Source organism: Lepisosteus oculatus, chromosome 23 (genome assembly GCF_040954835.1).
Source record: "Lepisosteus oculatus isolate fLepOcu1 chromosome 23, fLepOcu1.hap2, whole genome shotgun sequence".
Lineage (NCBI taxonomy): Eukaryota > Metazoa > Chordata > Actinopteri > Semionotiformes > Lepisosteidae > Lepisosteus > Lepisosteus oculatus.
Window position 1 is genome coordinate 12,906,196 of NC_090718.1, and position 24,272 is coordinate 12,930,467.

General features: G+C 43.2%; 4 long non-coding RNA genes across 5 annotated transcripts; 1 reads left to right on the forward strand and 3 right to left on the reverse strand.

The window, feature by feature from the left end:
• The first annotated feature begins 1,562 nt into the window (after nucleotides 1–1,562).
• Nucleotides 1,563–20,261, forward strand: LOC107075616 (uncharacterized). Of its 2 annotated transcripts, none has more exons than XR_011183113.1 (5): nucleotides 1,563–1,849; nucleotides 18,964–19,120; nucleotides 19,261–19,312; nucleotides 19,536–19,590; nucleotides 20,014–20,261. It is a non-coding gene; the product is annotated as an uncharacterized lncRNA (long non-coding RNA). The 2 variants fall into 2 exon arrangements; XR_001477121.2 differs by lacking the exons at nucleotides 18,964–19,120; nucleotides 19,261–19,312; nucleotides 19,536–19,590; nucleotides 20,014–20,261 and adding exons at nucleotides 5,398–5,554; nucleotides 5,683–5,734; nucleotides 5,973–6,027; nucleotides 6,423–6,668.
• LOC138224876 (uncharacterized) lies at nucleotides 7,561–9,059 on the reverse strand. The gene is made up of 4 exons (XR_011183335.1): nucleotides 8,973–9,059; nucleotides 8,436–8,488; nucleotides 8,243–8,293; nucleotides 7,561–7,823 (listed from the first exon to the last, which is right to left on the reverse strand). It is a non-coding gene; the product is annotated as an uncharacterized lncRNA (long non-coding RNA).
• Nucleotides 15,195–17,054, reverse strand: LOC107075622 (uncharacterized). The gene is made up of 2 exons (XR_001477135.2): nucleotides 16,663–17,054; nucleotides 15,195–16,506 (listed from the first exon to the last, which is right to left on the reverse strand). It is a non-coding gene; the product is annotated as an uncharacterized lncRNA (long non-coding RNA).
• An 895-nt stretch (nucleotides 20,262–21,156) lies between the features above and the next one.
• LOC138224744 (uncharacterized) lies at nucleotides 21,157–23,817 on the reverse strand. Its single transcript, XR_011183165.1, has 3 exons — nucleotides 22,567–23,817; nucleotides 21,676–21,883; nucleotides 21,157–21,422 (listed from the first exon to the last, which is right to left on the reverse strand). It is a non-coding gene; the product is annotated as an uncharacterized lncRNA (long non-coding RNA).
• Nucleotides 23,818–24,272: the final 455 nt, after the last annotated feature.

Genomic DNA, 24,272 nt, shown 5'->3' on the forward strand with positions numbered 1-24,272 from the left:
AGAAATTGAGACAGGGCACACTGACTGGCCTTTCTGGTGCACTTTTTCCTGTTATGTTCCTACAAGCGATTTGACCATGAATTACGCTGGAGAAACAGATGAGCAACTGCGTATAAAGTTATCAAGGGTCTTGGCAGATCCTCCATCTGCAACTGTGCATTATTTACATTAAAACTTGATTGAGGAAACCAAAAACAAAACAATGTCTTAGAAAAGTTAAACCCCCATATCCGTCCCCCACCATACACACATGAGTTTTCACAGCAAACCTGAGACACCAGCTGCACAGTTGCCCTGCAGCTCCGTCAAGACTATCCTCACCTGCATGTGCACAATGCTAAGCTCCAGGTGTCTTCAGGGAGGAAGTGTTATGTAATGTTATGTGTTATGTGTTATGTTATGTAATTAGTCACACTTACATAGCACTTTTCTGGACACTCCACTCGAAGAACTTGACAGGTAATGGGACTCTCCTCCTCCACCACCAGTGTGCAGCCCCACCTGGATGGGAAGGTGCACCGGTACTCTCACCACACACCAGCTCTCAGGGGGGAGGAGAACAGAGTAATGAAGTCGGGTCAGAGATGGGGATGATTAGGGGGCCATGACTGGTAAAGAACAGGGGGAAATTTGGCCAGGACACCAGGGTAACACCCCTAGTCTTTTCGAAAAACCCTGGGATTTTTAATGACCACAGAAAGCCAGGACCTCGGTTTTACATCTCATTCAAAGGGTGCCGCCTCTTTACAGTAAAGTGTCTCCGTCACTATACTGGGGCATTAGGACCCACACAGACCACAGGGTGAGCGCCCCCTACCTGTCCCACTAATACCACTTCCAGCAACAACCTTTAGCTTTCCCAGGAGGTCTCCCAGACAGGTACGGGCCAGGCTCACACCTGCTGAGGTACAGTAGGTGACAAGTGATGAGTTGCGGGGTGAAATAGCTACTGGTGTGACTGGCTGACATGAGCCAAACCTGCTATTGCTGAGGCCTGGAGATCACTGTGATGCATTAGAGAGCATGCCCACTACTCCACTTCAGTGGGCAATATCACTGTGGCATGCAGAGATCATACCAAATGATCCTCTTTGAGAGCATTCAGGGTTATTGTGGTTCTTGTCTAGAAAAGTCCTGGCACCCTTAAAAAAACTAAACTTGCAAGACATTTCCTCAGACTCTCTGTGGTCATTAAAAATCCCAGGGCGTTTCTCGAAAAGAGTAGGGGTGTAACCCCGGCGTCCTGGCCAAATTTCCCATTGGCCCTTACCAATCATGGCCTCCTAATAATCCCCCTCCATGAATTGGCTACATTACTCTGCTCTCCTCCCCACTGAGAGCTGGTGTGTGGTGAGCGTTCTGGCGCACTATGGCTGCCGTCACATCATCCAGGTGGGGCTGCACACTGGTGGTGGTGGAGGGGATCCCCATTACCTGTAAAGTGCTTTGAGTGGAGTGTCCAGAAAAGCGCTATATAAGTGTAAGCAATTATTATTATTATTATTAACGTATACAAGGGTCTGTTCCCTTGTTTGTCATTTGCATTCTGAAGATTAGGAAAATTTGTGTTCGTCTCAGACTGCGAACTGGCCGAGACACCAGGGCCGCGAGACTTGATCGGAATGATCGGATCCCATCAATCAACACACCTGATCAGCAGCACGGCGGCGGGCGGGCAAAAGCTTGTGAACAAAACTCGGGGTTTCCCCGCAATTGGATAGAGGCCAGGGGGGACGCCTGCCCAGAGTACCGTGTGAGCGCCGATAACCTGTTCACAGAGATCCATGATGAGACACTGTTTCGGAGAGGAGCGGACCACAGGCTGATTTGCCAGCCGGCTGCCGCGATGGTACGTTAAGTCTCATTGGGAGCGAATCTCCCCCATTTGCATAAGGTCGAGTTTGAAAAAGCGAAGTAACGATTGTAAAACGTTAAACTTGCTGTCAAGACTCGCGTGAATTCCGTTAATTAACCGTTCGTTCGAGAATAAAAGAAACCAGAAACACAACTAGCATGCGATCGCAATTTTCAACCGCATATCTCACGCCTTAAGAGTTTTGGACCTTTGAGAGCTACAGTACGTTAGTAATGAACATAGAAAAAAACGCAGTTTGCTTGCAGGTGAATCATCGGTTCACAGACAAATACGAAGTCTCTTTTGTGGCTTGCCATTTAAATTTCAAAGTGAAAAAACGACTTACTGCCTCAATTAGCGCAAAAAAAAAGTATCAAGGTTTTTTTCACATTTTTGATGACTCGTGTATAATGAAACTAGTTGTTATGAATAGCTATTATCCTCCATACTGTAGGTCTTGTTCGGGATAATATTGTTTAGCTACAATAATGAGTTAACTAGTTCGTTCTCCAGCTAGTACAGTAATGTAGCCGTTAGATAGCCAGGGGAGTAGGTTACCACCTGGCCTACGTACAGTATTTTCCTCCGGGAAACTAGATTTAGACCTATACATTAACTAGAACTCAGTCCTAAAATAAAAGAACATGAAATGGGGGACAAAAAGCACTTCTCTGGGATTCACAAAGTCCCGTGGTCCTTATCTGGAAACCTTATCGAGACGAGCACGCATTCGGGGAATTATTTAAAACCTGTTTTAACTTGCCACTTTATTCGGAACTACAAGGGGTTTCAAAATTGTTAAAACCTTTATGCGGAAATGTATTGTTAGTTTTATCGCTTCACGAGATGATGCAGTCTAAAAAACGAAGTTATGGTGTGTGTACTAGAAAGAATGAGCCCACAATTATTCCTGCGTGTAAAGTAATTGTATTCTTATTGGTTACACATTTACCGAAACACTCTGCATTCAAAAATACGCTGAAAAAGCTCCGTGAAGATGCCCCCCTACAAATCGACACACAACGAAACCCACCGCGTTCGTTAGTGCTGCGTTTGTGCCGGTGTGTGACTTTGTAAGGTGCGTTTGTGCTGCTTTTCTTTCCGAGATACAGCGCCTTATTTATTCGGGGGTGTGAGGTCACTCTGCCCCCCCCCCTACAACGGCGTCTGAGTAACGAACAGGTCTGATTAGTTAGCGCCTTCTTTCTCGAGTGATCCTTGTCCGGCGACTGTGCCCGCTCTAACCCCACTGGAAGTTCAAGAACTAAATTACTGGATGCGAGGATAAGAATATCTGCAATTTTGTTTCTCTGTTTGCCGGGGGGACGGTAGCTTTTACATTTATTACCAGTATTTTCTGTGCCTTTGTGTGAACAGGAAAATTAAGTTGGACTCCCAATATCATACTGTAATCACAAGAGGTGCGGGTTTAGCCTTAAAAAGCGAACATTAGCGAACAGTTGCATGTTCTTAAAAAAGGCTTTAACGAGCACGTTTTTTCCCAGCCGTGTCAGTATTTTTTGTAATCTGAAGAAGTAATCAGTTTCACATTTTGTCCGTTTTAAATATGCAAATCAAGGGCCATTTAAAGATTCGACCCGTCTTTCGACCCACATTTTTAAAAAATATCAGAATTATTAACTTCCTGTGTTCGTTGTTGTAATATCTTTTTTTTTCAAATTCAATATCAAATTCGGAAATGTGAAAAAAAACAGGTAGCACTATGTACTACGTTGACCTAGGTAGCTCATGACAGATCTGCAAAACAACTTTGGAAACTCTTACTGTCTCACACAGGCGGACCTCGGAAGTATTTTAAAATATTTTTATTTTCATATAAAATAATTTAACACATATCCGTGTTTTAAAAACGTCTTTATCCATATTTTTGTATGGAAGATGTGATCAGATAAACTTATTCTTCATTCATCCCTAGGGATTCAAATCATGAATAGTAAAAGGTCAGATATTAACGTCAACCTTGCAATGGGCGCAAAGCCGCTACTTAAATACAAAGACGCAACACAGGTGCCAGAACCAGTTTTAATGGAGACCAATTGAAGGCTGATACAAGATTAATCACACCTGACTTTTAATTAGTTGGAAATAACTAAAACACGGACTGGATCCTGGAGTTGGCCGTCTCCGCTCTGAACACACAGTCTTTCAAAGACGAGTCATTTGGAGTACAATCCCACTCCATACTTTTAAATGAGCCGCTGATGAAGTAACCGTGAAACTTTAACTTGACATTGACGAATTGATTTCAACTCAATTTACAGATAATTAATTCACCCAAAGGGATTCAGAACATGAATAGTAAAAGGTTAGAAATTAGCGTCAACCTTGCGCCAGAAACAGTTTCATAATTCCCGTCTTTTACAGTAGCTTTGAATAATGGAGTACGAATTTTACTGCTGCTGTCTGACAGCCAGTCTCACCTGTGATTACTGTACTGTACATCACTCATTGACAGTGGTACCCCCACCTTTCACTGCATAACCTGTGTGTACGGTGTATGACACTAAACGTATATAATACAGTATACGGAACCTTGTCAAAAGCCCGTGGAAATATAAATGGATCATGTTGTGACAACTATTAGTATAAAGGAACTAAAGGGCTACTCTACCCAAACACCAGCTGGGGTATAAAACATTTAGATTAATTGAATCGCTCGTTTGTTTTAGAAAACAGTTGTTTTAGAATCATTTCAGACGTATTGTTAAAAGAATAAAAGAAACATCAACATCTTAACCTGTCAGGCTTCTCGTCTGACACACGACATACAGGCTCCTCCAACTCTACTGCACATTGTGATACTTTGTTTTTCACTATTATTAGAAAAGATAAGCAAGTCGTGACCAGTTGCACAAAAAGGCTAGAAAAATACATTACAACGGCGTCTCATTAGCCTTAAGGCTTGAACCGCCTCGTCTCGGAAGTGTGACTTGGCTTAAGACTGAATAAGAGAGTCACATGGGCGGTCTTCAGCGTGGCCGGCCTGGTGGCTCCGTGGGCTAACCCATCGGGCACTTTCTAAAGTCCAGACAATTGGATCGACTCCCAGAGACGCTGGGGAGTTAAAGACGAGCCCCGAGCCTCCCCGTCAGTCTGAGATCTAAGCCCCGGGTGTAGCTCTCGTGCTGTCGGGGTGAGTTTGTGTAGGTGGCTGTTCTCTACCACGCCGGCCGTTTTGGGGGGTTCCATTTTCGGGGCCCTCCAAAACAGGGAAAATGGGGGGTTTAAGTCCTTTATGAATGAATAGTAATGAACTGAATTCTAAAAAGCAGCCCCTTATACCACTGAGACACCTGCAGGACGGGTGTGGCACTAGCAGTGAAAGAGAGGTGCAGTCCTAACTAGGAGCGGCAGGGGTCCCTATCCAGCACATTTATCTTGATTCGGTCAGCTGGCCGCAAGCTAAACGACCCCGACAAACCTCGTTGGGGGAATGTCGCTGTACTAGGTCGTCCGAAAATTCTTAGCCAATATATACTTTATGTATGATTTGGTGAGCTGAAGTTTCTATGTCTCTCCAGTAACGTCAGTGTTGAAGCCCTCGTAACAGAATCCGCAGCTGTCCGTCAGGACCGGAGCCCGCCTCCAGAGTGACCTTCCTCAGCGGACACGCCCCGTCCACCTGTTCCACAGGTGCGCTCGGCAAGATGGCGGCGGGACGAGCTGCTGCTGCTCGAGGTGCGTTTGCGTTTTATTTCGAATTTTCTGATTTTAAGTGCAAAAATTAAATTTAAGTTTTGGGAAATCAAGATGAAAGTATTTTGTTGTTAATTGTATTTGTTTTTCTCTTTTTTTTTGTGTTTTAGGACGCCGAAATGAGTGCCCTGTCCGTTTGGGCGTGCTCTGGAAGTTTGAAAAGTTTGTATAAAGTTTCTTATACTATCATTCATTGTACTTTCATTGTATGTTTTTAAAATATGGTATTTCTAGGTGTCTGGGGCTGTAGTTTGTCTTCAAATATTTGCTTTTTAAAGTCCTTAGCTGTGTAATGTCCTTTTGCGGATTGGGGTATAAGAACGTTTTTCGTTATAACAAAAAAAATAACAAAAATTGTCAAGATGAAACGGACTAATTCGTTAGCTTTTCATTTCTCCAGGTGCCAAAAGGATTTCAAGAACGGGATACCAGTTATGAAAAAGTGTTTTTTAACGGTAAGTTTTATTCCTACCTTCCGCTATTCTGTTAATATTTGTGTAACTTGACACGATTTGCCTGCTTTTTCACACATTCTTGCCCGGAACAGGCATATATTAACTACATTTCTGCTTTTCGTTTCGTTGTGCTTTTGTTGAATGGAAAAGCAAACTCTTAAGAGGCTGGTTCTTCAATGGAATTGAATTCTTATGTGGCTGAACGTATGTTCTGGAGTTTTTTGGAGCGGCGGGACAGGGATCTATCTTTGTTTTCTCATTGCTTTTCATCGTGTTTGTATTTATCTTTATTCAAGCACCATGTTTAAAAGTTTCACTTTTATTTAGCACATCAAGTGAATCCATTCTGCAAAGCCCGTATTTTGTTAACTTGGTGTTTTTTCTTTTGTCTTCAGTTCTGCGGCTCCTGATCCTCAGCGCTCAGTCGAAATCGTGTCCACTCCAGCAACTCGTCGTGCGTTGGCAAGTTATTCTTGACAATGTGTGCTTTTCCTTGAATGTTATTTTTGACATCAGTGCCTGTCATGTACCGATTCAGTGTTGTATCGTGCTCTTAATGGCGTTATGTTGTTAAACTGTTCCCTGTTGACTGCTGCTACTGTATGTGCTGTGCATTGTGAAATAAAAACCGTTGATTTGCATTTTCTGAATTGTCTGCTATTTTTTCAAGGTGTGTTGGAAGGGTTTGCTCTGGGCTGGTGTCTCACTGCTGTAAGTTTTTGGCTGCAAAATCTGGAGAGAGCAGTTTCCGAGAAGCGATGCGATGGGTTGTTTTGTCCTTTGCGCCACGGCCGCAAGGGGACACCCTATCGCATCGTGACTTGGAAACTGCGGGGGCTACCCCCTTTTTAAGTCGCTCCAGATTTTCCCGCCTTTTTAGATAGTCTCTGGGGGGTTAGGGTCCCTAGGAGGGAGCCGAGGTACAGCCCCTAGGGGAGGAGAAGGGAGGGAAGCTCTAGCCAAGCCCCCTCACTCCCAGCTGAGAGGAAGACGGGCTGGAGGTGGCTTTGGCCCGAGAGAGAGGAGGCACCCAGGGCGGACTCAGCCTATCAGTCACAGCTTGCAACCAACAGACTTCTAAGTCCACACCAGGAGCCCTGCCTCTCTGCAGGGACCTAGGCCATCACCAACCTGCCTTCCTCTGCTGCTGGGAGTGAGTGGGCTTGGCTAGAGCTGCAGTCAATCACCCAGCCCGTCTCTCCAAAAAGAGGAGTAGCCGGGGCTGGGTTTGATTGATGGGAGGAGACCACGCCCTGCAAGAGCCCCGGTATATACTAAGTTTTTTGGCGGGAAAATCTGGACAGACTTAACAAGGGGGTAGCCTCTGCAGTTTCCAAGTCACAAAGCGATAGGGTGTCCCCTTGCGGTCAGTGACAACAAGGAAAAAACAGCCCTTCGCATCGCTTCTCGGAAACTGTTAGTAAAGTCTCTCCGCCAAAAAACTCACCAACACCGGGCTTTTTCAGGACCAAGGGTGTACAGAAATCTGCATGAGAACAGAGACAACAAAACACATCAAACTCCAATCAACAATTTATTGAGCGAAAGTTGCATACAAAATCACGCATTCCATTACAGATGCACAGGATTTAAAGTGAAAAGCAACATGCATATACATTACAAAGTGTCAAAGCACGGATACATTAACGCTACATGCGTTTACAAGTAAACATTGTACGAAAACATTGGCACTCAGCTACAGTACACGGAAAAGCACAGAAACATACTGTTACTGTTTCTCCAAGGGATCTGTCGAGGCAGCGACCAGAATGAAGACTGGAACTTTGTTGCATTTCCTGCAAAACAGCAGAAATCCGTGTTAGATCAAGCTTCTGTATTGACTGACACGTTCAGAAGACGAAACAGTTTAAAAACAATTACCACTGGAATAAAGCGCTTAGCCTGGTGTAACGGGAAATGTTCCTGTGCTCGGATTTGCATTTAAAGTGTGCAAAATACCGACGGCACAATACAATCAACACAGCTACAAGTATATCGATTAGATGGAAACTACCACATTCTAATGCTCTTTTATGATTTCCATTTTGATTAGCAACAATAAAAAGTAAGTCTACAGTCGGGTAACATCGGAACAAAATCTGCTGTGGAGATATGCTAGTACCGCCTCGTTTTCCAACAATAGTTTTCGTTAGGTGCAGTATATAGTGTACTCCAGTATGATACGAATAAAACGAATAAAAAGGTTTATACTTACATAGATAATTCCAGCAGCTGAGCCAAGCTTGTCCTGCCCGAAGGCACCAAACTGGAAAACACAAGAGCACATTTAGAAGTTAATTTAAAGCAAGGTTTCTGAGAAGCAAACAGCCGTTTTCACCACGACAGAAAGCGCAATATATATTTCAATAAGATACGTGTAAAGGAATTAACGAAATATTTATACTTGCATTTATACTCCATTTAGTGCGAAGCGTGCCCTGCCCGAACATGAAAAAATGAACTGAAAAAAAACAGCGGAATTGAGACGTTAAAGACCATTTAGACTAAGAAGTATTCTTTTCAAGCGAAATTTGTACCACGAATATAAGCACACAATACCCTAGAAAAAACTTTACAATTCTAGGTAGGCTATTTTCGGGTTTGGATAATTGCACACGCTCAATTTTGTGAGTAGAAGTTTTTGATAAAGATTAGGATAACGAAACATACGGAAAAGCGACGTTTTCATTCTGCCAATACAACCGTGCATTTACTGCTACAACAGCGCTTTTGGTCGGTGTAAAAGAAATACACGCGTTATCTGTGTAACACAAGCGGCTTGTTAAAAACGAGAGGAGCGTTTTATAAAGACGCTATTTAGTTCCCAACGAAAATAATGTTTTACCCCCTTTCTTCTGCAACGTTTAGACTACAAAAGTTCAATTTTATCTACCTTAAAATAAAGGAAAAGGAAGACAAACCTAAAAAACACGGAACAAACTCACCCAGCTCCCTTCTCTCTCGCAGAACCTGGCGGACAGGTGTGCGGGGCGTGGCCTGCGAGAGATGTCATTCGAGTGGGCGTGGTTACAGAGTGACGGGGCAGGCAGCTTTTTTTTCTTAGCTTTTCCAACACGTGTGGGAGTAATCGAACATGTTTTCAGAATCCCCCATGAGTCACACCTTTCAAAATCCTTTTTAGTCCATGACCATTAGGATAATCAATCAGTACATCTAATCCTTATTAGTATTTGAGGGCCGCAGGAATGCGAATGAAATAATTTTGAAATATGAAAGCAAGCTGTGGGGTCTAACGTTCTTAGTAGGACACCTACAGTTCTATTACCTGATTTATCTTAACATTGCACCGAGAAGTCAACATTTTCATCTATAAACGTTTACACTCAATGTACAGCCATTGTACTTTTTATTAATCATGCTGCTGATGTGTTCATTTAAGACGTTACAAGAACATGACAAGATTCAAAGGTGAGGACAGTTTTTGATCCATGTAGCCCCTTTGGTTACTGGTGTGAGGTTGATTTGAACCAGCAATTGCTCACAAGAAGACAGGCTGCTGGTTTCAAGACAATGGATGAGTTATCTATGCCATTCTCCCACAACTCTTTGTGTAGGCAGCATTTCAATACACTTCCCCACAACATGGTTTCATGTCTCCCTTGGTTCACACTGTTTCACTGCAACCTAAATGACTTACCTGGTTAACTGCATGAACAGGAAGTACTTAGGTTATTAGCATCATTTTTAGCACTTGTGCGCTGTACTGAAGTATGCATTATATCCAAATAAATTCAAAATTCTCACCCTCAGTTTCCTAAAAAGGTCAGGAGCAGAGTCAAATGGTATTCCATGCAAGGCTCACAGATACTGCGAGAGGCTCAGGTGGAGACTCTGGAAGCTGTTGAGACCAACACAGAGGAGGAACTAACTCAACGAAAGCTGGCTGATTGCAAAAAGGTGTGTGACACCAACAGGTGTGGGCACCAACAGTCTTATGTGATGCTCCAGACACGCCCCTCAGAGCCTGCTGGGGAACTTCTTCCCACACTTTTTCATTCTTTACACACACTCTCCTCTGAGAGTGAACAGTGGAAAGGACAGGTGGGTAGCTGCGTCAGCATGCGTAGGCTGCAAAGGAACAAGTAATAGGTTTATTCCATGCTGAAAAAAAGAAGAAAGAGAACACAACGTTTCGGCCGTGGAGCCTTCTTCAGGTGTGAGAGAGACAGGGCAGTAGGCAAAGGTAAAGTAGCGGGAGAACAAAGGTTGGGAGGGAGGAGGAGTGAGAGGCGGGAGCAGGGGACAGAAAGAGAGGCCAATCAAGAGGTGTGAAGTCAGAATGGGTGCAGAGAGGTGTGAAATGAAACTTCCAATGAATGGAGAAAATTTAAAAGAACAGTAGTCTGTCGTTAAGGGAAGGGAGAATGTGTGATCCTAACTGCAGAATAATTTTAGTTTCGGTGGTCTTTCTGATGTATGAGTTCGGAAAACCGTCTTTGAGAACACAGACGGAGAGATTAGTGTGGTCGTGGCCGTCAGAGGTGAAATGAGAAACAATGGGCTTGGAGAGATCTTTAATCTTCACAGCCCTGACGTGTTCTCTGAAGCGGTCTCCGAGTCTCCTTCCTGTTTCCCCAATGTAGATGGCTGGGCATTTACTGCAAGAGATCCAGTGAATAAGGCTGCTGGAGGTACAAGATGCTGTCTGGGTGATCCGGAATTGTCCTGAGGGGCCTTGAATGAGTGTGGTGGTGGCTGTGTACTTGCAGGTGATACAGCGAGCTCTGTTGCAAGTGGAAAGGACGCCCTGTGGAGAGTGAGGAACACGGGAGTGTTCAAAGACGTCAAGGGAGCAGGTAGCCTGGCCCCGTCCATTATTAGGGAGAGCTAAATCCCCAGGGGTCTGTGGAGAGAAGGGAAGGAGGAAGCAGAAAATCTGTGGAGAACAGAACGCAGAGGACAGTATCTCAAGAGCCTATGATATTGATTATCTTGTAAAGGGAAAAAAATGGGATTTGTCCTGTTTTGGAAGTGAAAAATGCTTGGAAAATGCACCTGAACAGGAGGAACTATTGTAATGTAACTGTTGCCTAACTGAATTCAAGGGATTTCACAAAGCTTGCATTAGTGTCACAAAAGCAGACATTTCTTGGAAGGAGCTCCAGACCAGAGCTGTACCTCAGCATTTCAGGACCTAAAAGTCTCAAACTCATGGATTGAAGGGTTCTATCCCACTGTAGTCGTTTCATTGACTACGTCCTTGCAGATCAGTGTTTTTCAGAGTAGCAGGGTTCCATGTTATCTGTCATGGAAATGCAGCAGTACCTGGTGAGACACACCAACAGATCTCTACCAGGTAGAGAAGTGAGAAGTTAAATAAATGAATGGGAAACTTTAGCAAGCACTAGAAGTTAGTCTAGACTGAAATTAAGCCATGACTATAGGGTTAACACACCTACGTACACTTGAATCATTTTGGACCCAGATGACTGAACAGGGGGTAAGATGAAAGAGCACCACTGATGGGTCTCTCCAACTCCACACACGACTTATAATGGTGAACTGGATTTTCAGGTTCTGTACCAGTCCTGAGTAGGTTCAAACTTGCTTAATATGAGATCGGTCTACAAGGTAGCAATACTGTTGCTTATCTAGAGAAATGAAAAATTAAATGAATGGGAAATATTAACATTAGACTAGAGTACAATTTAGTCAGGACTCCAGGATTTTATACTCCTACACTTTAATTGTTATGGACCTCATAAAGAGCACGGCCAACAGGTCTCTCCTACCTCAAACATCACTTGCAATAATAGCCTAGATTTTCAGTTTCTGTACCAGTCCTGAGTAGGTTCAGACTTGCTTAATATAACATCAATCTACAAGGCTGTTTTTTTTTCAGATATGCTGCCTGACTGATGAAGTGAAGAGTTTCTATTGAACAAAGCTCAGAAACCAGAGACAAGCTCTATTGTTATCTGGTGGAGGAGCTGGAGTACCTACATTTCCTATTGGTCAGTTGCTCATATAGTGAAGAGCTGTTTCTATTGGTGGATAAGAGGAGGCATCTTTTAAATTCCTATTGGCCAGTCATAAGGAGCTGAGCAGCCAATTATATTGTTTTCCACATAGCAGGTGGCAATGCTAGATGACTTCTTCGTACACAATGGTCAGTTTCTCATATAGTGAAGAGCTGTATTTATTGGTCGATAAGTTGAGGAGATATCCGGCACACTGAGCTCATTTGAGGACACAGCTGCCACAATGCAGGTAAGAGAATCTCTGCTCTGCTGGCACTCACCCTGTGTTCTATAGTCCAGCTTCTTTTGCACAAAGCCACTTGTCTAATGTAAGGCACTTTGTAAAATTACAGCTTTTTCCTCTTCTTTACCTGTCTCTGACATGATCACGTGTGCCACCGTCCTTCTCCAGCATGGTTGGACATGGGCTGCATTCTCTAGCTGTAACTCTGTCCAGCTGCTTAACTGGTAGATTGTGTGATTGTTCTTGATATTCAGGACTGTAACACCTTTGTCCAAGTAAGGTAAGCTTTTTATGTTTTTAGTTTCACATTACTTTGTTCTGAACTATGAAGTTCTGTTTTTATAACTTTTGTGATGCTGCTAGAGGCACAGTACTGAATTGGAGGCACATCAGAAAGAGTGTCATACATTTCACTGAGACTTTTGACCACAGATAGCAGAACAGAGGTAATGCAACATAGATCGCCGCAATGACGTCACTAGTGGAACAAGACACAGGTGTGCTCCTACCTGCTGGCCATATAAATCAAACCCAGAGATGGCAGAGAGTAGAAAGTACAGTGCTTACTGAAGTCAAGCTGCACACAAACTACATCTGACTGTATTCGGTGAGTATGTGATTTTCCATTTGAAAAAGGACAAGAAGAGAATGTTTTGGAAACAGAAAAGGTAAAGAAATAAGCAAGAGACTCGTAGATAGTAAAATATCAAATTAACGTCACCAGACCTGGAGCTCCTCATCTGATTCTTTAAAACCTAGGTACCTGCCATGGGAGTCTGGGCAGGTGTTTGTAGCTCTTGTGTATATTCCTTCTAAAGCAAAATATGAAACTGGCTCTGAAATTATTTATAGTTATTTAATTCATAGTTATCACCTGATGCCCCAAAATTAGTTTGGGAGATTTTAATGGCTGTTTGCTTAAGACTAATTATTATCAATATTTAAAAGGCTACACAAAAGGTTCTAGAACTTTAGATCTCTGCTATGAAAACATTAAGAATGCCTATAAAGATCTTATAGGATGACCTGATCTGTTGACTTATTACCATTGTACTGACAGACTTTAAAAACAGTGAAAGCCAAGACAAGAGTTGTACATGTGTGGGATCATGAAAGTATCCAGGATTTGCAGGTTGGTTTGATTGTGCAGACTGTTAGGATATTAATGACCATATTAATGTGACCCCAAGGCTGTGTGTTGTCCCCATTGCTTTTCACACTGTACACTGATGATGGTATAAGCCACTATGACAACTGTTTGCTTATCAGCTATGTCTCCTTGATTGGACTTTTGAACGCTGACAAATGCATTTTCATACTAGAGATACTGTACAGTAAATCCTTTTTCTAATTGGTGTCAGAATCCCCTGTTTTTAAACACAAAACAAAGGAAATGATTATTAATTTTAGAAAGAAATGTTCCTCTCCTCTGAACTCTGTAACTGTGAATGGAACAGATAGTGAAAGATAAATGTATATAAATTCCTTGGCCCTCTTATTGATTGTAAAGTAATTTGGAGGGCCAATACAGAGGCAGGGTATTTAAAGGTGCAGCAAAGGATGTATTTTTTTTAAGAGGAGCTTAAGGAGTTTTAATATTGAAAGCACAATGCTGACACTTTTCTGTAAGAGTTTTGTTCAGGGCATCATAACTTTTTGTATTCAGAGCTGGGGAGATGTCTTATCTTTGTAGAACAAAAACAACTTGAACAAAGTGATCAGGACTAGTGGTAAGATTATGGGTGAATCCTTGGACTCCATATCATCTTATGGAGCAACATATTAATATGTTTACACATAAAATCTTAGATGACCCCTCTCATCCATTCGTTTTAGAATATAATCCCCTAGACTCCAGAAGGAGGCACCAGATCCCCTGTATAAAGACTAAGAGAGCATTTACTTCATTTATACCTAAAGACATCCAATTGTTGAATAAGGAAGAGATTGTTTGAAAATAAAGATCCTATGTTGTTGTTTTACACTATTTACTAGTAATTGTCTGTTTTTAATCTTATGATACAGGATTGAGTTCTGATTCAACAATGTTGTTAACATGTTGTTTAGTACCATAGTATTGTACCTTTGCTGCACTGTATTATTGTCATAGATGTTAAATTATGAGCTCTTGATGTGCAAGACAATTGCCCTCTCCTTTTGGGGGTGTGGTGAATTTGCTTTACTGGCTTCCTGCCATGTTATGAAAAAGCATGTTCTGTTTTTCTGTCATATCTACTTTGTGTGTGGATATAATATTTTCCAGTTTACAAAGTACATTTCTTAACTCCTGAGGTATATTACACTGTATATCCTGGGTTATGCAGGGCTCAGACAGGACACTGCCACTCATCCTCTCGCAGTTTTATCTGGGTTCAGTATTTCCAACAGGTAGTTTTACACGCTCCTTGACTTCTGCACTATGCAAGTTAATTCCAACCTTACTTATGCAGCCAGACAAAAGCATGTTATGAATTTCAATTGTTTGAGTTGGGGGCCACTTTATCGGAACAGAAATCCATCACTAGCATGTGTACTGTTATTTTAGACTGCTTTAATTACATTTGTCTGGCAATTTGTTTTATCACAGTCATTTGAGCTCATAACATGCTTTTATCAAAAGCAATATAATTCATCATAGATAATGATTAATCAGTAGGCTTTATAGTGATTATAATTTCTTCTGTAACTTTCCCTCCCTGCTGCTGCAACCCCATTTCTCAGAAAACCTGTCAATACTTGTTTTGATCTCTGAGAATTATATTAGTATCTGTAGTTAAACGTGTGTGTCTGTATGTATTGAATACAATAGACTACAGGTGCTCTGGGTCAGTGAACAACCAGCCTGGTGAAGCCCAGTAATGATCTGAGTAATACAGACTGATGTCAGGCAGGTGGTTAACCTTTACTTGTGAGAAACAGACTGAGTTTTAGGCTCATAATTTTCAGTATCAATTTAAATTCATTAAATGGACACAAAATGGTTACATAGCAGTTATGTTCCAAGTAGACTTGTCACATGGTGAAACATGTTTTTATATTTATTAATGGAAAATTGATAGTATTTTTCAATTCTCAGCAGTGCCGACGATCACAGGCCTTTCCCCTGAGTCCCTGAGCTGGGAGGATCATGAGGACACCTGGACAGTCAACACATTCTACAGCTTCACCTGGATAAGTGGTCACTCTTAACAGGAGCTTCTTTCATCATTAAGAGGGAGTTATGTTTTCTTTTCAGGGGATTGATTTTGTCAAACATTTATACAGAAAAGATTGAGTTGTTAGGAAAACAATACAGTGATCATTTTATTACTTTATACACTTTTTCTGTTTTCAGCATATAAACATCTTAATCACAAACAAGTGTCAAATGCTTCCATTCTTGAATCTGTTCACAAGATGTCTGAAGTGTAGAACAGCGTTCAGAGCAGTAGTGATGCACAGCACATTGTGGGGGATGTTACAGTACCCAATAGGCTCATGATTAACCATATAATGCTCCTGCAGAGGACAGTCTGACCTGTTCCTACAGTACTGTGAATTTCTCTCATGGTATGTTCAGCTTGAGGAAAGCACATTAAGAACCCCTTACTTGTTTTCCTTCTCCCAAATTCTTGATAACCATTTCCAAGCAAAGCACTTTGCAATTAACAATGGAGTCTCCAAGTCCTTCCCTCATTTCCACATGGAGCTGGATCTACCTACAGCCTAGCTCAAGGCAAGTGCTGCTACACCAGATTATTATTGCCAGCACCAGTATTTACCAAGAGAGGGCTGCAGGATTAAGAGTATACTTAAGTTAATATGCAAGATCATTTTATGATCACAAAACATTTGTGGGTTCATAGAAGCGACAGACGGAGTTTCAAAGCCAAGTTACAGGAAAGAAGCGTGTTTAGAAACTACTACAGCGGAAAACAAAAGCACCCTAAATTCAGGACGGAGAGGCAGCCTGTAAGAGCAAGGGAAACTCGAGTACGCTCTTCTACAACGAGCTAGTCTCCACGAATGTTACCCCGCTACAGGTACCCGGATCCAACCCTGAAATTCATACAGGAATTAATTCAAGTACCATGAGTTTGAGAAAAAAAAAAAACACGAAACAGTCCAGGTGTAACCCGGCCGGCTACTGAAGATCGCAGAGGCGGTCCGCAGTCTGGAGCCCCGGGAGAGGAAGCGCTTCTTTTCAGGACACAGCCGGAGAGACGGTGGGTAACCTGGGACCGCGAGGTGAGTCCGGCTGCTCTCCGGGATCAACTGCTGGAGAAAAAGCGTTTCGCGTTCCCATATCTTAGTCACGTTTCGGCCTCACTCCTTGACCTCGATAAATTGAGCACCACATTAAGTGGGGGGGGTCTTAATCATGAAAGCAACACTCGATAAGCAAAGTGCAGACCGGTCGGATTCTCTCACCTTCGAATTCGCCGCTCACCCAGTTTCACGCTACACCGGAGCTCTGCGCTTCGGCCATCAGGCGGTTGTGGAGGACAGGAAGGCTGGGGAGCTGGAGAGGAGAAACTGCATTAAATAAGAGGCCTGTCGAAACACGAGTAACGGACCTGACAAAGCATTACAAATGTAGGTGGCAGGATTAAATAGGAACAAAAGATTTTGCATTCCACCCTTTTCGATTTACGAGAGTTGATGGTTTAGCTTTAATTAAATGGTTATTGGACAGCTAGAAGGCGTTTCGTAAAAATCCAGTTAGTGGACACGACAAACTCGCTATTTTAATTACTCAAGCTCCGATTTAATTTTGAACTGATCCTGTGCGAACACAGAGAAACTTCATCCGAAATTCTGCTGCCCAGATTAAACGAAACATTGCAATGGGCGCAAAGCCGCTACTTAAAGGCAAAGGCTCAATACAGCTGCCAGAACCGGTTTTAATGGAGACCAATTGAAGGCTGATACAAGATTAATCACACCTGACTTGTAATTAGTTGGAAATAACTAAAACACGGACTGGATCCTGGAGTTGGCCGTCTCCGCTCTGAACACACAGTCTTTCAAAGACGAGTCATTTGGAGTACAATCCCACTCCATACTTTTAGCTGAGCCGCTGATGAAGTAACCGTGAAACTTTAACTTGACATTTACGAATTGTTTTCAACTCAATTTACAGATAATTAATTCACCCAAAGGGATTCAGAACATGCATAGTAAAAGGTTAGAAATTAGCGTCAACCTTGCGCCAGAAACAGTGTTTCATAATTCCCGTCTTTTAGCTTTGAATCATCGAATAAGTATTTTACTGCTGCTGTCTGACAGCCAGTCTCACCTGTGATTACTGTACTGTACATCACTCATTGACAGTGGTACCCCCACCTTTCACTGCATAACCTGTGTGCACAGTGTATGACATTATGTAGAATTGTGATGACTTCATTCATGAAAATGAATTTGCAAAATCTCTCTTAGAGATTTCAGTTTTGAATTAATATGAAACACCCGGATACCTGCCACACACTGCTTCCACTAGTTCACCACCTGAACTCCTTGCACTTTACTAAAGTAACTTTCTTCTAGCATATCAGATGAGAGCATATAGCATCTCTAAAAGTAATAAGGAGAGACATGATGCTCCACTGATTGCAAAACTACTTATGATATCCTATTCTGTTTTCAATCCATACACTCGTTCCCATTGTATTTATTGGCATCGCTTTTGATTTTTCCGTCTTTCCTCTGAGAGACTAAACGTATATAATACAGTATATGGAACCTTGTCAAAACCCCATGGAAACATAAATGGATCATGTTGTGACAACTATTAGTATAAAGGAACTAAAGGGCTACTCTACCCAAACACCAGCTGGGGTATAAAACATTTAGATGAATTAAATCGCTCATTTGTTTTAGAAAACAGTTGTTTTTAGAATCATTTCAGACGTATTGTTAAAAGAATAAAAGAAACATCAACATCTTAACCTGTCAGGCTTCACGTCTGACACACGACATACAGGCTCCTCCAACTCTACTGCACATTGTGATACTTTGTTTTTCACTATTATTAGAAAAGATAAGCAAGTCGTGACCAGTTGCACAAAAAGGCTAGAAAAATACATTACAACGGCGTCTCATTAGCCTTAAGGCTTGAACCGCCTCGTCTCGGAAGTGTGACTTGGCTTAAGACTGAATAAGAGAGTCACATGGCCGGTCTTTAGCGTGGCCGGCCTGGTGGCTCCGTGGGCTAACCCATCGGGCACTTTCTAAAGTCCAGACAATTGGATCGACTCCCAGAGACGCTGGGGAGTTAAAGACGAGCCCCGAGCCTCCCCGTCAGTGTGAGATCTAAGCCCCGGGTGTAGCTCTCGTGCTGTCGGGGTGAGTTTGTGTAGGTGGCTGTTCTCTACCACGCCGGCCGTTTTGGGGGGTTCCATTTTCGGGGCCCTCCAAAACAGGGAAAACGGGGGGTTTAAGTCCTTTATGAATGAATAGTAATGAACTGAATTCTAAAAAGCAGCCCCTTATACCACTGAGACACCTGCAGGACGGGTGTGGCACTAGCAGTGAAAGAGAGGTGCAGTCCTAACTAGGAGCGGCAGGGGTCCCTATCCAGCACATTCCTCTTGATTCGGTCAGCTGGCCGCAAGCTAAACGACCCCGACAAACCTCGTTGGGGAATGTCGCTGTACTAGGCCGTCGGAAAATTCTTAGCCGTTATATACTTTATGTATGATCTGGTGAGTTGAAGTTTCTATGTATCTCCAGTAACGTCAGTGTTGAAGCCCTTGTAACAGAATCCGCAGCTGTCCGTCAGGACCGGAGCCCGCCTCCAGAGTGACCTTCCTCAGCGGACACGCCCCGTCCACCTGTTCCACAGGTGCGCTCGGCAAGATGGCGGCGGGACGAGCTGGGGCGGCTCGAGGTGCGTTTGCGTTTTATTTCGAATTTTCGGATTTTAAGTGCAAAAAATCAAATTTCACTTTGGGGAAATCAAGATGAAAGTATTTTGTTGTTGCTACTGTTGTTAATTGTATTTGTTTTTCTCTTTTCTTTGTGTTTTAGGACGCCGAAATGAGTGTTCTGTCCGTTTGGGCGTGCTCTGGAAGTTTGAAAAGTTTGTATAAAGTATCTTATACTATCATGCATTGAACTTTCATTCAACTTGTTTTTAAAATATGGTATCTCTTGGAGGCTGTAGTTTTTCTTCAAATATTTGCTTTTTAAAGTCCTTAGCTGTGTAATGTCCTTTTGCGGATTGGGGCTATAAGAACGTTTTTCGTTATAACAAAAATTGTCAAGATTAAACTGACTATTTCGTTAGCTTTTCATTTCTCCAGGTGCCAAAAGGATTTCAAGAACGGGATACCAGTTATGAAAAAGTGTTTTTTAACGGTAAGGTTTATTCCTACCTTCCGCTATTCTATTAATATTTGTGTAACTTGTTAAGACGACACGTTTTGCCTGCTTTTTCACACATTCTTGCCCGGAACAGGCATATATTAACTACATTGCTGCTTTTCGTTTCGTTGTGCTTTTGTTGAATGGAAAAGCAAACTCTTAAGAGGCTGGTTCTTCAATGGAATTGAATTCTTATGTGGCTGAACGTAAATTCTGGAGTTTTTTGGAGCGGCGGGACAGGGATCTATCTTTGCTTTCTCATGTATTTTGTTGTTTTCTCATTGCTTTTCATCGTGTTTGTATTTATCTTTATTCAAGCACCATGTTTAAAAGTTTCACTTTTATTTAGCACATCAAGTGAATCCATTCTACAAAGCCCGTATTGTGTTAACTTGGTGTTTTTTCTTTTGTCTTCAGTTCTGCGGCTCCTGATCCTCAGCGCTCAGTCGAAATCGTATCCACTCCAGCAACTCGTCGTGCGTTGGCAAGTTATTCTTGACAATGTGTGCTTTTCCTTGAATGTTATTTTTGACAACAGTGCCTGTCATGTACCGATTCAGTGTTGTATCTTGCTCTTAATAGGGAACGTAGCTGAACAACGTCACGCTGTTGACTGCTGCTACTGTATGTGCTGTGCATTGTGAAATAAAAACCGTTGATTTGCATTTTCTGAATTGTCTGCTATTTTTCAAGGTGTGTTGGAAGGGTTTGCTCGGGGCTGGTGTCTCATTGCTGTAAGTTTTTGGCTGCAAAATCTGGAGAGAGCAATCAGTTTCCGAGAAGCGATGCGATGGGTTGTTTTGTCCTTTGCGCCACGGCCGCAAGGGGACACCCTATCGCATCGTGACTTGGAAACTGCGGGGGCTACCCCCTTTTTAAGTCGCTCCAGATTTTCCCGCCTTTTTAGATAGTCTCTGGGGGGTTAGGGTCCCTAGGAGGGAGCCGAGGTACAGCCCCTAGGGGAGGAGAAGGGAGGGAAGCTCTAGCCAAGCCCCCTCACTCCCAGCTGAGAGGAAGGCGGGCTGGAGGTGGCTTTGGCCCGAGAGAGAGGAGGCACCCAGGGCGGACTCAGCCTATCAGTCACAGCTTGCAACCAACAGACTTCTAAGTCCACACCAGGAGACCTGCCTCTCTGCAGGGACCTAGGCCATCACCAACCTGCCTTCCCCTGCTGCTGGGAGTGAGTGGGCTTGGCTAGAGCTGCAGTCAATCACCCAGCCCCTCTCTCCAAAAAGAGGAGTAGACGGGGCTGGATTTGATTAATGGGAGAGACCACGCCCTGCAAGAGCCCCGGTATATACTAAGTTTTTTGGCGGGAAAATCTGGACAGACTTAACAAGGGGGTAGCCTCTGCAGTTTCCAAGTCACAAAGCGATAGGGTGTCCCCTTGCGGTCAGTGACAACAAGGAAAAAACAGCCCTTCGCATTGCTTCTCGGAAACTGTTGGTAAAGTCTCTCCGCCAAAAAACTCACCAACACCGGGGTTTTTCAGGACCAAGGGTGTACAGAAATCTGCATGAGAACAGAGACAACAAAACACATCAAACTCCAATCAACAATTTATTGAGCGAAAGTTGCATACAAAATCACGCATTCCATTACAGATGCACAGGATTTAAAGTGAAAAGTAACATGCATTTAAATTACAAAGTGTCAAAGCACGGATACATTAAGGCTACATGCTTTTACAAGTAAACATTGTACGAAAAGATTTGCACGCAACTACAGTACACAGAAAAGCACAGAAACATACGACACGTTACTGTTTCCCCAAGGGATCTGTCGAGGCAGCGACCAGAATGAAGACTGGAACTTTGTTGCATTTCCTGCAAAACAACAGAAATCCGTGTTAGATCAAGCTTCTGTATTGACTGACACGTTCAGAAGACGAAACCGTTTAAAAAGATTCAAAGCTGGAATAAAGCGCTTAGCCTGGTGTAACGGGAAATGTTCCTGTGCTCGGATTTGCATTTAAAGTGTGCAAAATACCGACGGCACAATACAATCAACACAGCTACAAGTATATCGATTAGATTAAACGACCACATTCTAAATCTGTTTTATATGATTTACACTTACACAATAAAAAGCAGGTCTACAGTCGAATAACATCGGAACAATATCTGCTGTGGAGATGGTAGTATCGCCTCGTTTTCCAACAATAGTTTTCGTTAGGTGCAGTATATAGTGTACTCCAGTATGATACGAATAAAACGAAAAAAAAGTTTATACTTCCATAGATAATTCCAGCAGCTGAGCCAAGCTTGTCCTGCCCGAAGGCACCAAACTGGAAAACACAAGAGCACATTTAAAAGATAATTTCAAGCAAGGTTTCTTAGAAACAAACAGCGGTTTTCACCACGACAGAAAGCGCAAAATATATCTCAATAAGATACGTGTAAAGGAATTAACGAAATATTTATACTTGCATTTATACTCCATTTAGTGCGAAGCGTGCCCTGCCCGAACATGAAAAAATGAATTGAAACAAACAGCGGAATTGAAAAGTTAAAGACCATTTAGACTAAGAAGTATTCTTTGGACCACGAATATAAGCACACAATCACCTAACATACCCTGCAAAAAACTTGACAATTCTATGTAGGCTATTTTCGGGTTTGGATAATTGCACACGCTCAATTTTGTGAGTAGAAGTTTTTGATAAAGATTAGGATAACGAAACATACGGAAAAGCGACGTTTTCATTCTGCCAATACAACCGTGCATTTACTGCTACAACAGCGCTTTTGGTCTGTGTAAAAGAAATACACGCGTTATCAGTGTAACACAAGCGGCTTGTTAAAAACGAGAGGAGCGTTTTATAAAGACGCTATTTAGTTCCCAACGAAAATAATGTTTTACCCCCTTTCTTCTGCGACGTTTAGACTACAAAAGTATAGAAGTTCAATTTTATCTACCTTAAAATAAAGGAAAAGGAAGACAAACCTAAAAAACACGGAACAAACTCACCCAGCTCCCTTCTCTCTCGCAGAACCTGGCGGACAGGTGTGCGGGGCGTGGCCTGCGAGAGATGTCATTCGAGTGGGCGTGGTTCCAGACTGCCGGTGCGAGGCGGGTTTTTTTTTCTTGGCTCCGCGTGAAAACGTGGAAAAAAAATCGAACATGTTTTCAGAATCTCCCATGAGTTACAAGTTTCAAAATCTTTAAATACGTAAGCAAGCTGTGTGGTCTAAAGTTCTCGGCAGGACACGTACTGTTCTAGAACCTGATTTACCTTATCGCTGTGCAAAGAAGTCAGATTTTTCATCCGTAAACGTTTATCACGCACTCAGTTTACTACCTTATCAGTCATGCCAGTGATGTGTTCATTTAAATAATTACAAGAACATGAGAAGGTTCAAATGAGAGGACAGTATTGGATACATGTAGCCTTTTTGGTTACTGGTATCAATTTGATGCCACTGCTCAAAAGAACAAAGGCTGTTGGTTTTAACAAGATGGCTGTGGCGCCTTCTCCCACAACCCTTTGTGTAAATAACTTTTTAAAATACACTTCCCCGTGACATCCTTTCACATTTCCTTTAGTTTGTGTCAAAGTGCTTTACACTGTAATAGTGCAGGATGAGCTCCAGAGTCAAATCATATCCCACAGAGACTGCGAGAGGCTCAGGCGAGACTCTGGGAGCGGTTGAAAGCAGCAGGGAGGAAGAACCAACTCAGAGAAAGTTTCAAAGAGGCGTGCGTTGTCACGCGATAGGAGCTGGCACCAACAGGTATACCCCCCGACACTCCAGACACACCCTCCAAGAGTGGTGATGATCAAGGCCCGCCTCATCGGGCCAAACAGGACACATGGAGCACATACACCTACGCCAAGATGCCTGGGCCCCCCAGCTCGTGGACTCACGGGCCCAGAGTCTACAATTCGCCTACGTCTCCGTCCTCTCCGATCTCCTCCGAGATCATGTTAGGTTCCTCGCATGCCGAGCCCTTCACTCGTGGTTTCCCAAGCTCAGTGAGCTTCCCCTCGAGCTCTCACCCTCTGGCTAGTCCCTTTCAGGGAGGGAGCAGCAGTGGAACGCCCTCGACTCAGCCAGTCTCGTGTGACCAGACCCACTCTACCTCCTTCTTTTGCCTAACTGGCAGGCCGACACGGCAACGACCAAGGCCGATGCTCTTCGAGACCCTCCTTGCACCTCAGTGACACTACTCGATCTCTCCAGAAGCCTCCCTGCTCCCAGATGATTCATGGAGCCTCCTGCTCCCTCACTGTAGCCACTGTGTCCTCTCATGACCAGCCAAGCTCTTGGACTTCCAGGTCCACCTCCAGCTGCTGACATCATCTCCTCACACCACCAGGCCGGGTCTCACACACCTCAGAGTCTCAGAGACTCAAGACAGCGTCTCAGTCTTACACTCAGACTCAACTCATCCATTAAACCCAGTCTCCAGGACCTCACTCTCAGGCTTCACTCACTCACGTTGAAACCCACACAAGCTCTCAGAAGCCCCACTCTCATGTCCCTGGCTGTGCACATGCTCATCATTCCTGTGTCCAGCCACCACTGCTAACTAACTAACTAACCCCACCTCCCAATGGAGATTTACCACTCTCTCTCACAGCAGACTTATTCACACTAAACAGGCTTCTATCTCTTTGAATAAACACACCTTTCACACTGGATAATTCCCCCGAGAACAGCTGCTCTCACTTG